At 42.6% G+C, this 12,957-nt stretch overlaps 1 long non-coding RNA gene across 1 annotated transcript in view; it reads right to left on the bottom strand.

The window, feature by feature from the left end:
* Nucleotides 1-1,849: 1,849 nt before the first annotated feature.
* The window catches only part of LOC105570317, an 85,969-nt gene continuing 74,861 nt past the window's right edge, over nucleotides 1,850-12,957 (bottom strand). The window contains exon 3 of the long non-coding RNA XR_001009577.1: nucleotides 1,850-2,975. This is a non-coding gene — a long non-coding RNA (uncharacterized LOC105570317). The remainder of the gene's footprint in view (nucleotides 2,976-12,957) is intronic.

The following is a 12,957-nucleotide window of genomic DNA, read 5'->3' as shown; positions in this document are numbered from 1 at the left end:
TATAATATGGAAAACATTTAAAATATATACATATACCTAAAATAAAATATATGGTAGATATATACAATTATAAATTGAAATCTAATTCTCAGATAAATTATAAATCATTTATTTAAATCAAGTTTGTTATCAATTATATAAGCGTCTCATATTTTACATCTGCACGCGATGGACCGTGGTCGTGTAAAATTCCAATGAGAAGACGAAGATGAAGCGAAATCTAAAGGCCAAACGGGATAAATCTGATCGCACCGAAAGGGTCGGGGTTGTCAGCGTTACGATATAGGGTCTGTCCTTATCTTCAAAATACAGGCAATGCCTCCCCGCTCTCCCACAGTATTCTAGATCCTACGTGTACATTGTCCAAAGTCCAAAAGAGGAAAGTGAACAGGACATGCCGTGATGAATCGGCCATGTTGCCCTGGACCGTTCTAGAGAGAGGGTTAATTTTACTTGCGACCTGTTATTTTCGTACCTAGTCGCACATGTTTTTAAGTCTCTTCGACAAATAAAAAAAATAAGATAAATGTAAATTTGTAAATGCGATAAAATATTAAAAATATAATTTGTTTTTAATTTTATGGTAAAATATCACGTTTGAGATAACGTCAAAGTTCTTCAACTAAACCTCAGGTTTATTCCTTCTGTTTCTTTATAAATTAATTTCTACATGCATAACAAGTATTTTCTTAAAAAAAGATATGAAATTATATAAATTACAAACAATAAACTTGTAAGTAAAACTTAGATTAAAACTGAAAAAACTGATTATAAGTACCTTTCATTTTTAAACTTTAGTCTCGACATTTCTATTAATGTACGATTTACAAAAGTTAAAGGAGAAAAGAGATTTGCAAGGTTTATGTATGCATTTACAGTTATAATTTTATTACCCACGATCCTAGCGTGAGAAGATGACAAATCACCTTATCAGTAGCAACAAACGTGACAACTTCGTATGGAAACCGAATCTGAACATATGTATCTCTTATTTCTCAAGTCATGCTTCAGAGCATCAGTTATGATGGATTCTATATTCATCTGAACTGTACGCCATGTATAGAGTGTTCCAAAAGTAATTTTTATTATTACGGAATTAATCGTATGTTCTTAAAATGATCTCTTACATTCGCAATTCAGAGCATAAGATTCGTATCTTATTGGTAAATACGACTATAACGGTGTACCTTGAAGCAAAACTGACTTTCTCGTCACTTTCCCTCTACGTTAAGCGCGTCGTATTAATATTTAACTTATCACAAACGTAGATAACAGCGTGAAGCCTAAATTTTTATCGTGTTTCTAGATCAAACTCGCATTCTTCTCGGGTAGGTCACCGGGTACAATTAACAAATCCTATCGTCTGGCCGGCTTCTGTTGTCCTTAGTGTGAACTTTACAAGACTTATATAATGCATGCGTAAGAAGAATGGACCACCCATGTAGAGAGGTCTCTCTCGACTCGGCCTCGAGTGCACTTCGGGATTGCGCGCGCGGACGAAGCACTCCATCAGAAGAAGTAGTCGGCTGGACAGCATACCGGGTAGAAAATGACACCAGTCTCGAGACGCACGTCGTTTCGTATCAGTTAAATCGACCTCTCGAACCGTATTTTCTTTTTGTCACGTTTTCGCGAAATTAGAAAACGACCGTGCAATAATATATAAATCTTATTGCGAGGGAAGCTTGTTGATGGATCTCAGCCTGCCTTGGCAAAGATTTATTTATCATATGTGATAAAATAAACATGCGTGACAAAATTATTTGGGAACAAATAAGTCCTTAAAAGAAAATCAATATTTATATATAATTATGAGACAAGATATATTCTATATATTTTATAAATTGTAAATAGTTTGCTTACGTCTAGTAATTAAGCTGCCTTTCTATCTATATACGATTAATATTAGTTTACTGTAATTTTTAGAAAAGTCTGTACACATATCTCGAAAACTTTCGACATTGAAATGTAGTTTCCTCCTTCGTTTGGAATCTAGTTTCTATAATCTCGATATCACCACAGGTAATGATGATAATTATCAAACCTGTCCGTTTGTCCACACGGACGAGCACTTGCCACGACATTCTAGGTAGATGCAAGTCTTTCGATGCTTCTAAAGCGGTATTTTCGCTAAGGAGTAGAAACATTTTCTAGAATCTTACGTTTGCGAATACAGAAAATCTCACCATTCTCTATACACGATTTTAGAAACACGTTGTATAACGCAAACCCATAGAAAGCACACCTGAATAACGAGACGCGTTGCTGTTCCCTCGAGAAGAGCGGCAGAGGTCGAAGATTTCAGGTCACTACGTCTCGAGAGCATAATGCATCGCAGCGAGGGAAAGAGTTGTGTAAACGAACTTTCATGAACTTCCGAAAGTCGTCGCTTTTTCACATCTTCCCTGTCGTTGCCATCCACGATCCTTTTGCGCGCTCGCGAGGTGTGTACAGTTTGTACAAATAACAATACTAAAACCGTAGTTTATAAGTTTGCGCGGGCAATAAACGAGAGAACTTATCAGCTCACTTTAATAAAACCCAAGAAATTTTCGGACGGAATATTCTTTTCACAATTTCTGATAAAATCGCACGTCTACGATCTGCGGCCTGAGAAAATAAAGCTTTAAATATGTTACTTTGCATGCAATCGTTATATAATTCGTATCGCCATCTCCACGCACGTGATCTCGTTAATAAACGATAATCTGATAATGACCTATCGTGCTTCATTCATTTCGTACACTCGAATCCAACTCTCTCTCTCTCTCTTTTTCTGAAACAAAAACGGCTCTCTAATACGTAGAACCCGAAATGCGTGTGGTCTTCGGGAAGTGTTAATCGCCTGGCTCGCTACCGTGTTGCTTCTGACCGGCCCTTCAATTAGTATGTGCCACACATGTTTCGAGCCACGTGATGCAGCGTTTCGGGCCTCATCAGGCATATCCACGGTGAATTTCGAGGAAGCAAGAAATCTGTCCGTTTGAAAAATATACAATATTTCTGTAGAACCCGAAATTTTTCAATTTTTATTAAGTGTCGTTAAATCTCATCGACTATTTTACTGCTCATCATTTTACAATTAATCATAAAATAGCTATGTAATTTATAATATTCTTAGTATTATTATTTTACGTACAGTAACAGTATTACTGCAATTACTGCAATTTTTGGCACGCGAAGATCGATTACGCTATTTGTAGTCCGATATCTTTTTACCCACAATTCAATCCTTTATAAACATTCGTAAATTAATAGTCAGCACTGTGTACATTAGAAGAATTTTATTAGCCGCTTCGCACGCGAGAACAGCTCGAACGAGAGCGAACACCGAGGCGGCGAAATCGTGGATTCCGATGCCGGATAAACTCCTTAATCAAACAGCGAAGCCAATCGTGCGCAAATCGTCTGAATGAGCTTGCTTTTTTGTTATAGTTTACCAGTCGGGCACCTGTCGCATGTGTGCGCAAAGGGGTGTGGATTCAGAGATGGAGGATGAGAGGGAAGAAGAGAGAGAGAAGGAAAGAGAGAAAGGGGGAAGAGGGACACAGAGAACGAAGCGAAGAGGGGTAGAAGTGCACGGAGAGCAGGGAGGGATAGAGGGTGAACGGAGGAACACGTGGTTCTATTTGCAAAAACAAAGTTTGCGCGGGACAAACACGGGCAGACACTAGCCAGTCTAGTCGACTTCGGGGTCAAAAGCGCAACAAAGACTCAATTGCATTTCGTTCCCACCCGTAGAATTCTCTTTTTTCTACCCCAGTTTCCGTCACACAGTCGCTAATCGAATGATAAAGCGCCGTCGAACATCCCCAACCGATCAAACTGATCCAGTTTCCGAATCTCGGAGATCTGTGCGAGACGACCGTGAAAAATTAGATTAGATTCTCCGAATTGTTGGCTTGATTGCGATGCTCGATGCTATATAAATCTGTTTATGTAACAAACAAAGGAAACTTCGCTAATTTAGTATGTCAACGTCTACTTGAGCAACAATTCTAATGAGGATTTTGTTCAAACAACATTTTACGTGCCTTGTAAAATAAAATCATTGAATTATATTTTACTCGTTCACGCTGTTAGCTGAAATTGAGATTTGCTCGTTTCTGCTGAATATTAATTATTTCTGTACAATTATAGAGAAAGAAAGAGAGAAAGAGGGAGGAGAAAGAGAGTTTCAATAGGCGATCATCGGAAAGTCATTCTGTTGGTTCTTAATTCGAATGCTTACCCTTCCGTCAAACATACTTCACGTTGTCACAATATTGTTATCGGCTGCGCGGGAGTATCATAATGGATCTCAAACACTCGATTTCTCATCTCGATTAACGTTGTACATGTTGTCCCAAAATGTCTCGTAAATCGTACATTCTGCGAGAAGATTAGATACGAGGGCCATTTGAAAAGTTTCCGGCCTTTTTAAGAAAAACACATATTTCAAAGCAAAACAAAATTTATTTCTCGACGTAGTCTGCCTGCAACTCGATACATTTAGTTCAACGTTTCTCCCATCCTTTTAAACCGTCAGAAAAAAAATTGATTGTCTTAACCTGAAAAATACTGGTTTACAGCGTTTTCCACCTCAGCATTTGACTTATATTTTTTTCCCCCGAGAAATTTTGTCAAATTAGGAAAGAGGAAAAAGTCGCTGGGTGCTAGATCTGGCGAATAGGGTGGGTGCGGAAGCAATTCAAACTTCAATTCGTTCAATTTTGACATTGCGACCATGCACGTGTGAACCCGAGCGTTATCCTGGTGAAACAGGATTTTTTTCTTGACCAAATGCGGACGTTTTTTCTTAATTGTGGCCTTCAATTTACCCAGCAATGCAGCGTAGTACTGTCCGTTGATCGTTTCACCCTTTGCAAGGTAATCGATAAGAATTATTCCACAGCTATCCCAAAAAAACTGTCGCCATCACTTTTCCTGCAGAGAGAACGACCTTTGCCTTCTTCGGAGTTGGTTCCCCCACCACAATCCACTGCATTGACTGTTGTTTGGTCTCAGGCGTATGGTGGTGTACCCAGGTTTCATCGACGGTTATCATTCGCCGCGAAAATTCCGCTGGATTTTTTTTATACAGGCTAAGACACTCGCGCGACATGTCCATCCGTATGCGCTTTTGGTCGATCGTCAACAAGCGCGGCACCCAGCGCGCGGATAATTTTCTCATATCCAAATCTTGATGTAAAATCTTGTGCACCCGTTCATATGATATCCCACAAGCCTCAGCAACATTCTTAACAGTCAATCGACGATCTTCCATCACAGTTTGATGCACTAAATCGACCATTTCGTCAGTTGTAGCGGTTTTCGGGCGCCCGGAACGTTCCTCGTCTAAAATGCTCGTACGACTACGTTTGTATTCGGCCACTCAATGTTTGATCGTTGTAAATGAAGGGGAGGCTTCACCGTATACAGAGTCTAACTCATCTTTTATTTCCTGAGTCTTTTTCCCTTTTAAATAAAGGAATTTTATCACTGCGCGATACTCGATTTTTTCCATTGCTGACAGACAATGTCAGCTGACAACTTTGGAAGAGTGCCATAGACAAAGTAATGATCGGAATGACTTGAAATTTTTACGGTTTACATATGTCAAATTCATCTATCAGACGGCGAAAGAAATTTTTTCTACAGTTACTTTATGTCGATGAGGCCGGAAACTTTTCGAATGACCCTCGTGAAATAGGCAGAACGGCAGAAAAAATTTTGTCGTTTTCTCTTTTAGAAAACCTCTTATCTAATCACACAACTTTTTATAACTAAGTTATAAGATATAGCTTCCTGTACAATATTCTCTAGAAAATTCTATTTTGAAAAGGTTTCCGTCAAAAATGTAATAATATCTTTAAAACATTATTAAATAAATGCAGAAATTGGATCTCTTTGCCTCCCTATCGTCTCTCTTTTCACGTCCTCTGAATTTTTGTTGTAAGATTTTTTGCCAAAGTAAAAATACACAAAGTAATTTTACACATTTTAAAGTTTTTTTTTACATGGAGAAAATTCGAACCGTTATTACCTCTATATGAATTACATAAAAATATCATTACTATTTATATATATTAATTAACGTATAATGCGACGGAATGAAAATTTGAATCATTATTACCTTTATATGAATTACATAAAAATATTAGTACTGTTTATATATGTTAATTAACTTTGCGTATAATGCAACGGAATTTACATGTGGCGCCAGTCTTTCTTGGCTCAAGTACAGGTAGATATAAGCACACGAGCGTACCTGGAAACTTAAAACGATGCTTAACCTTCCGCTTAAAGTGGTTACGCCTGGTCTCAGGCTGACCTTATTCATTGTATTTCATTGTGAGGAAGGTTCCGTACACTCAATATCCATTGTGCTGCACACCATACAACTTTTAAGTCACTTAGACGTATTCCATCACTTTTCAGTCACTTAGACATATTCCAGACTTGCAAATTCGTATGAAAATAGATTAGAATGCACATTTATGAGGATTCTCTCTCGACTCTGTGAATGACATAAATGCCCGAGTTTCCATTTGATATCCAAATTAAATAACAAAAAGTTAAAGGGAAAAATAGCATAAAAATGTAGCGCTTTATTATCATCAATGTTTTCAGAAGAGAACTCATTTTAGCTCTTCTTTTTCAGCTCTCAAAGTACGTAGGTCCCGAGATATGCAAGTCTTGAAATACGTGCGAGCTGACTGTATGAAGGCTGAGGACGCAAGGTTCTCGAAGCGGAACGTCATCATTGCATTACCGGGGAATTTTCAGCGCGTCTTTCAAAGCGTAACGTCCTCAGGTTCGTCGCGCGAAAACGCGACTCGGAGCGAGAGAAGCGGGAAAGGGTTGGCGAACGCGATGGACGCGTTGACGAGACGAAGACGGAGGCAACGACGGCGGCTGCGGCGGCGGAGGTGGTTGACGGTGGTGGTGTATGCCGTGACAAATATTTGCCTGTCAACACAGAGAGGCTCGCGCTACCATCCCGCTCTATCCCTATGCGCGCCGCAAACGACATGCATAGCCGAGGGAGGAACGTTTGACAGGAGGTGCAGGAGGACGGAGCAACCAAACGAATCATAAAAGGGCCCGATTGAGAGACAAAGTGGAATGAGGAGGGTAACGACGCGCGATAAGAACACGGAGAACTCGATTCCTGGCGTTCTCCGACCCGATCACGACAGTTTGTCAGCATACTAACGCGCCGCGATGAGCGGGATAATGATCGAAGGTGTTTGCACGCGCGGTTGCTGAGTAGCAAGAACCGAACCGTTGCACAGATAAGAGAACCCGAAAATTAGATTGCACTGTCACGAATGCAATCGTGATGCACCGTGGAATAATACAATAGCGTAGAACATAAATAGGGGAGGAAATGACTAATTGTGAAAGACGGGTATTTCAAACGATGGTAAAATATGTGTAGGCTAAAGCGGAGCCATTTCGCTCAGTTAAAGAAACATTCGGGTGAAAGATTTTCAAGGCAGAAAGCCGAAAAGCACACGCTCAAAAAGCCTCTTCTTACTTTGAAAATTGAAGAGCCCTGTCTTGAAAAATTTTACCTACGGTATTGGCAAAAATATTATCGCATTTCCTACACTTGCGTGCCCTTCAATTAATTAGCACTCACTGACCCCCTATTTTCGACTTGTTCAGCAATATCTGTAATTTATAAAATATCATGCAAAGCTACTTTGCGGTATTCCTTATCAACGGTATCACGTTTAATGTAAAAATTATGACAACAGGGAGATTCCTCATGGGAAGGTGCAAACTCAGTTTCGAAAAGCAACCGCGCGCTCGCGCTTCGACCTGGAGAGAAAGAAAAGTATCCGCGTAGGAAGCGGGTCTCTTCATTCACGTGGACCTTTTTGGGCAAGGAGAAGAGCGAGTGACACGGATGGAGGGGAAGGAAGCAGGGTGTGGGATGGAACAGGGGGACAGAGAAAACGATGGCCACCTACGATCCGTTCCTCGCTCGCTCGTTCATTCACTTACTCACTCTCCTCTCTCGTTTCTATTCTCTCTCCTCTCTGTGTGCTTTTAATTTACCGGGCGGCAGGCAAATGTTTGCGCCACTCCCCCTCGATCGTACAACCCATCTCTCTCTCCTGTTCTTCCTACTTCTCCACCTTCGTGTCTCTAGCCGCCACTTTCTATTCCCTTCGCCCGTCCGTTTCCCTCGCGAACGTTTTGCACCCTTCTCTGCTGCCCCTTTACCGAGGATCCCTCACTCCCTTTTTCATCGTCCCGAATATATTGACTGACTCTGACCATAAAGAATTCCCGCGCGGATAGCACGAGAGAAAAGGAGAAAGAGAGCGTGGAATCCATCGCGGATGGTAATATGCCAATGTAAAAAAAATAACTTCGTATATAGACTGAAGCGAGGGGGGAAAAAAAACGTGCCGGTCAACTGATCGCGATTTTTATTAATCGCGAATTAACGGGATGTGTGCGAAATGCGCATCGGCGATGAAAATATTGATATTGGACGACGTACGCCGTCGACGGTAAAAAGTTATAAAAAGAACCGATGAGGAGCAGCGGAGAGGAGAGGGAAAGAGAAAGAGAGAGAGAGAGAGAGAGAGAGGAAGAGGAAGAAGAGAGATGACGACGATAGAAACGTTTGACTTTGTCGCAAAAGAAGTTACGCTGACGGGAGATGCCAATCGCCGTCCTTTACCAGCGGCAATTTTTAAAGTTCAGCAAATAGAACTTACATTAATCGCGCATCTATCTAATTTTTCACGTTCAATTCACTATCGCAAAAAAAAGCAATTACGCTCGTGTATTCTATACTTCGCTATACAACAACGAAGTATCCAGGACCGCAGCGGCGAACGGGAACAGCAGGGATGCCGCGATGAAATACAGAATTATTTGGTATTAAATCTCTAAGCGTCCCGCGTCTCCATGCCGGTGACGGCCCAATCTGAACTCTAATGGTCGATTGTCGCGAAATGAAAGAACCGTCGCTGTTGCAAATTTCGTTCTAGCCCGCGCGCTTGCGGCTTCACTTGTGGCTTTTAATAAATGGCATAAAAACGAGATCAAATATTTAATCGGGAAATATTTGAGTGCCTATTATTACAGGGTAGTGGCGCGGCATAGATACCCGGTGCAGCAACCCCATGGTGCCTCCACTGTGCCATTCCGTTTATGTCTGGCAAATATACATAGTTGTTCGCGTTAGATACATAGACATCCGCGCGTCGATTTAAAGCGAGACACCGGGCGAGCGAGCTCCACTTTCCGCACGTCGTTTTTCCGCTTGTAACCAGTCCCCCGTGCTGTCATCGTTACTCCGCAAAGATACTCTGGTTAATTATAGTGTTTGGGGATGGGATTGAATAATGTATCGGCCGATCGAGTTGGCAAATTTTCCGGGAAAGGGACTTCTGGCATTCGCCAGGATGGTAACTATGAAACCGCAGTTTGCGGCACTCGATAGATATCGACGAAAGACATTAGGAATATAACCGTGGATTAAAAAAATACGTGTTTCCCCCGTTGGAAAAAAGAATCTGGCCGACGCAAGGCAATTATAGCTATTGTATCGTTATTGGCGAGACGTTTCTTAATTAGCGAGCGACATACTTTAATTTTTAACTTTTGATAATTACAGTTAAGTACACACCGAGCTCTCTTTTTACACGATCCTTTTTCTGTGGTTTCTCTGTAATAACACGATGCCTCCTCCGCAACGTATCCACCGTGTAAAAAGAGAGTTGGATGTATAAAAATAATAATACACTGCCTTTTACAAATTTGTAAATTGTAATCAAAATGCATAAACCAGAACAAATAATGTTGCAAGGTTCGTAATTTGACCGGCAGAAAATGAGCGAGAAGACGGGAGAGGGCGGCTGCGTTTACCGTACAGACAACAATCTCGAGCTTTAATGCTTCCACCCCCACAGTTTTTACTCCTTTTTCCACGGCGTTCGCGTAAGGGCGTCGCGGCGTAACCTGGGAGATGCCGGCCGGGCAAAATATTTGTGCTGGGCAAATGAAACAGGACCGAGGTGCCCGTGTCGCGTGGGAACTCAAAAGATTCCGTCGCGAGTGGTTTACACACGTCCGGGAGGAAGGACACGAAGAAGCAAATAAATTAGGCGGCCGGTCCTACGCAATTAATGCTCACGAACACGTTCGCGTATGCGCGACCGGCATGTAACGAGTGTAACACACGAGCGACGCGCCACGGGGTGAAGCCGGGCTGCTTCAGGTGAGGCGCGCAATTACGCGTCGCCGCCACGCGCCAATGTCCTGATATACGGCGCCTAATGAGGGTGGCCCTTCACATTTGACCCTCTTTTTTTTCCCCGTGGCGGCCACGTGACCGGAAGCGAAAGGACGGACATCGAGGACGTCGCATCCACGTGTAATGACACGGCGGCGCTGTGTAATAATAATTAATCGCCGCATCAAGTCGCTGCGCGATGCCAAGCGAACGGGGTGAGGGAGATAATCGCGAAAGGATGACTCGCGACGATGCTCCTCTCATTTGTATGAATAAATAGTGCGAAACTTGGGATTTATCAGGTTTAAGAACGAGTGTTTATTGGAACACTCTAATTAGAACACCTGCTCCGATTGAAAACTTATCAAGTTAATAACTTCGGTATTGTCTTGACCGTATCAGGCATTTTTAATAATACAGAAAATTTATTGCGAAAAATATCACCTCAGCCAGAATTTGAACCTGGACCACCCTACACTCTAGGCGGGCGTCTCACCAATTCGACCACTGAGGAATGTGGTAATATTTATCGCAGTATAAAGATGTTATCTTCGCGTCTATTTCTCCATTTTAAACTGTGCTCCGATTCGGGTTGTCGGCAGTACACAGAACGATACGCGATTTTTAAGTATCCCTGTCCATCCCCTCCCATTCACCAATTACGTGGGAACACCATGTTTAAGATCAATGGTGTATAATCAACTACTAAGAATATTCTTCAAGTCGCCAGCAGTAATTAACAACTTCCGTATTTTCTTGACCGTATCTGGCATTTTTAACAATACAGACAATTTATTGCGAAAGATAATAAAATTCTTATGTTAATGTTATTTAAATTATTCCACGATCAACTGAGAGAACCGCGATCTCTGCTCAACCCGTACCCACATTCGAGAGCGTTTTAGAAACGTCGCGCGATATCGCGGACAAGTTTTATCACCGAGCAGGACGCTGTATACAAGCTCAAAGCTAACGCGCGGATAATTACATCGCGCCGATGATCATAACCGGCGGCTCGAGTGAACCGAAAAACAAATAGCGGCTGCGCAGCACTTTTTCGAGCCACTCTGCGCACAGCCGAGTGCATACACGTACATACAACACACACGTACTGGCGTGCACACACGGCGGTAGTCGGAGCTGATCGTAAATATACACGCGCGTGTAAACCGTGCTAGTGCACAATCTTCTCCTTCTCCCTTGCACCCTCTCTCTCTTTCTCTCGCAGCGGCACGACGACGGTGTAAATCACGTCCCCCGAAGTCGGGGTTTATTAGCGACCCGGCGACTAGCAATGTTTATCCTACAATACAACGATGTATGAAAGGGGGGCAGAACGAGTGAAGGAGCCCAGGGCACACGGCGAAAACGGCGGCTTAAAGATCTTTCACCCCCTCAAATCCCACCCGCAATAACTATCGTACTATGTGTTAAGCGGAATTATGCTCCAATAAAGGCCTCGAGGGGGGGTCCTCGTTGCCCTCCGTCGACAGATAAAGCACGTTTACCGCAGGATTTGCCCGCTCGCACTCGCCTAATGAATACCGATGAAAAACACCACGACCATACGTTTTATCCTCGTTTATTTTACTTTCAATTATCTACTTTTATTGCTAAAAGTAAAAGTTAAATTGACTCGGAAGAGAGTTTTCTGCTGTCTTTATCCCACCTGAATCGTTTCTATTGGCTTCCCATGTACTGAAATATACATGTATAAATAATGAAACAAAAAAAGGAGACAAGCGTCAGATTTTAATTGAGAAGTTCACGTAATCGTTCAAATAGCAAAATAATATTTTAACACCGAGAAGTACACTTGAAATTACAATTGTGTACTTGGATGATGATATTTCTGCTTGTTTTCATTAAACATTACTTTTTATAATCCTACGGTTATCTTATCATATCACGGGAAACAATTACGTCGCTTCGCACGTGTGCATACGCGTGTACGCGTGTACGTGTGTACGTGTGAGAATCGTCCACATGTAGTTGGAGACACTCGACGAACGGGTTGGAAATGTTGCGGCTACAATGGCCGGTTCTTTCACAGCGTGGCGGGGAGTAAGGGGAAAGGAGTGGAAAATCTCGAGGTGGAACGTCGGATACCAGAAGGCGGATGATTGTACGGTGTCTTTGAAGCGGATTGAATTCGCTCTCGAAAGGGTAAAGTTGAGGGGGAAAGCGGAGTAAAAGGAGGAGGAGGAGGAGGAGGAGGAGGTAGAAACAGCGCAGGAGGGAGAGAAAGGATGATAGAACGGTGAGAGAAAGGACCGAGTGAACGAGCAAAGCCACCCTTTGAAGCGAACTGGTTAGTAGATGAATTCGAACGCTCCCTCTCCCTCCCTCTTTCTCTCCCTCTCCCTCCTCTCTCTCTCCCCCCCTCTCTCTCCTCCCCCTCCCCCCCTCTCTCTCTCGCTCTCTCTCTCTCTCTCTCTCTCTCTCGCTCTTCACAGAGGAGTGTACAAAAGGGGGGAATAAGGGAGGAAGGTGGACGGGTACGAGAGGGGGGGGAGTACACACACGGAGATGGGAACAGTGTATTAATTAGATGGAATTAAGCGGCGGCTGGCTCGGTGTTTGTGAGAGCAGACGAGAATTCCACATCAAGGCGGAAGGAGGGGGGGGGAGGAAAAGCAAGAAATCGAGGTGGGAGACAACATGTATTCCTCACTGATAATCTCGGACCGACTAATCGACCGGCTCGATGTAAG

The sequence above is a fragment of the Vollenhovia emeryi genome, unplaced genomic scaffold (genome assembly GCF_000949405.1).
Source record: "Vollenhovia emeryi isolate VEMERY1.0 unplaced genomic scaffold, V.emery_V1.0 DF939121.1, whole genome shotgun sequence".
NCBI classification, from domain to species: Eukaryota; Metazoa; Arthropoda; class Insecta; order Hymenoptera; family Formicidae; genus Vollenhovia; species Vollenhovia emeryi.
Note: the sequence above shows the minus strand (reverse complement) of the source record. Positions and strands in the feature narration are given on the sequence as shown.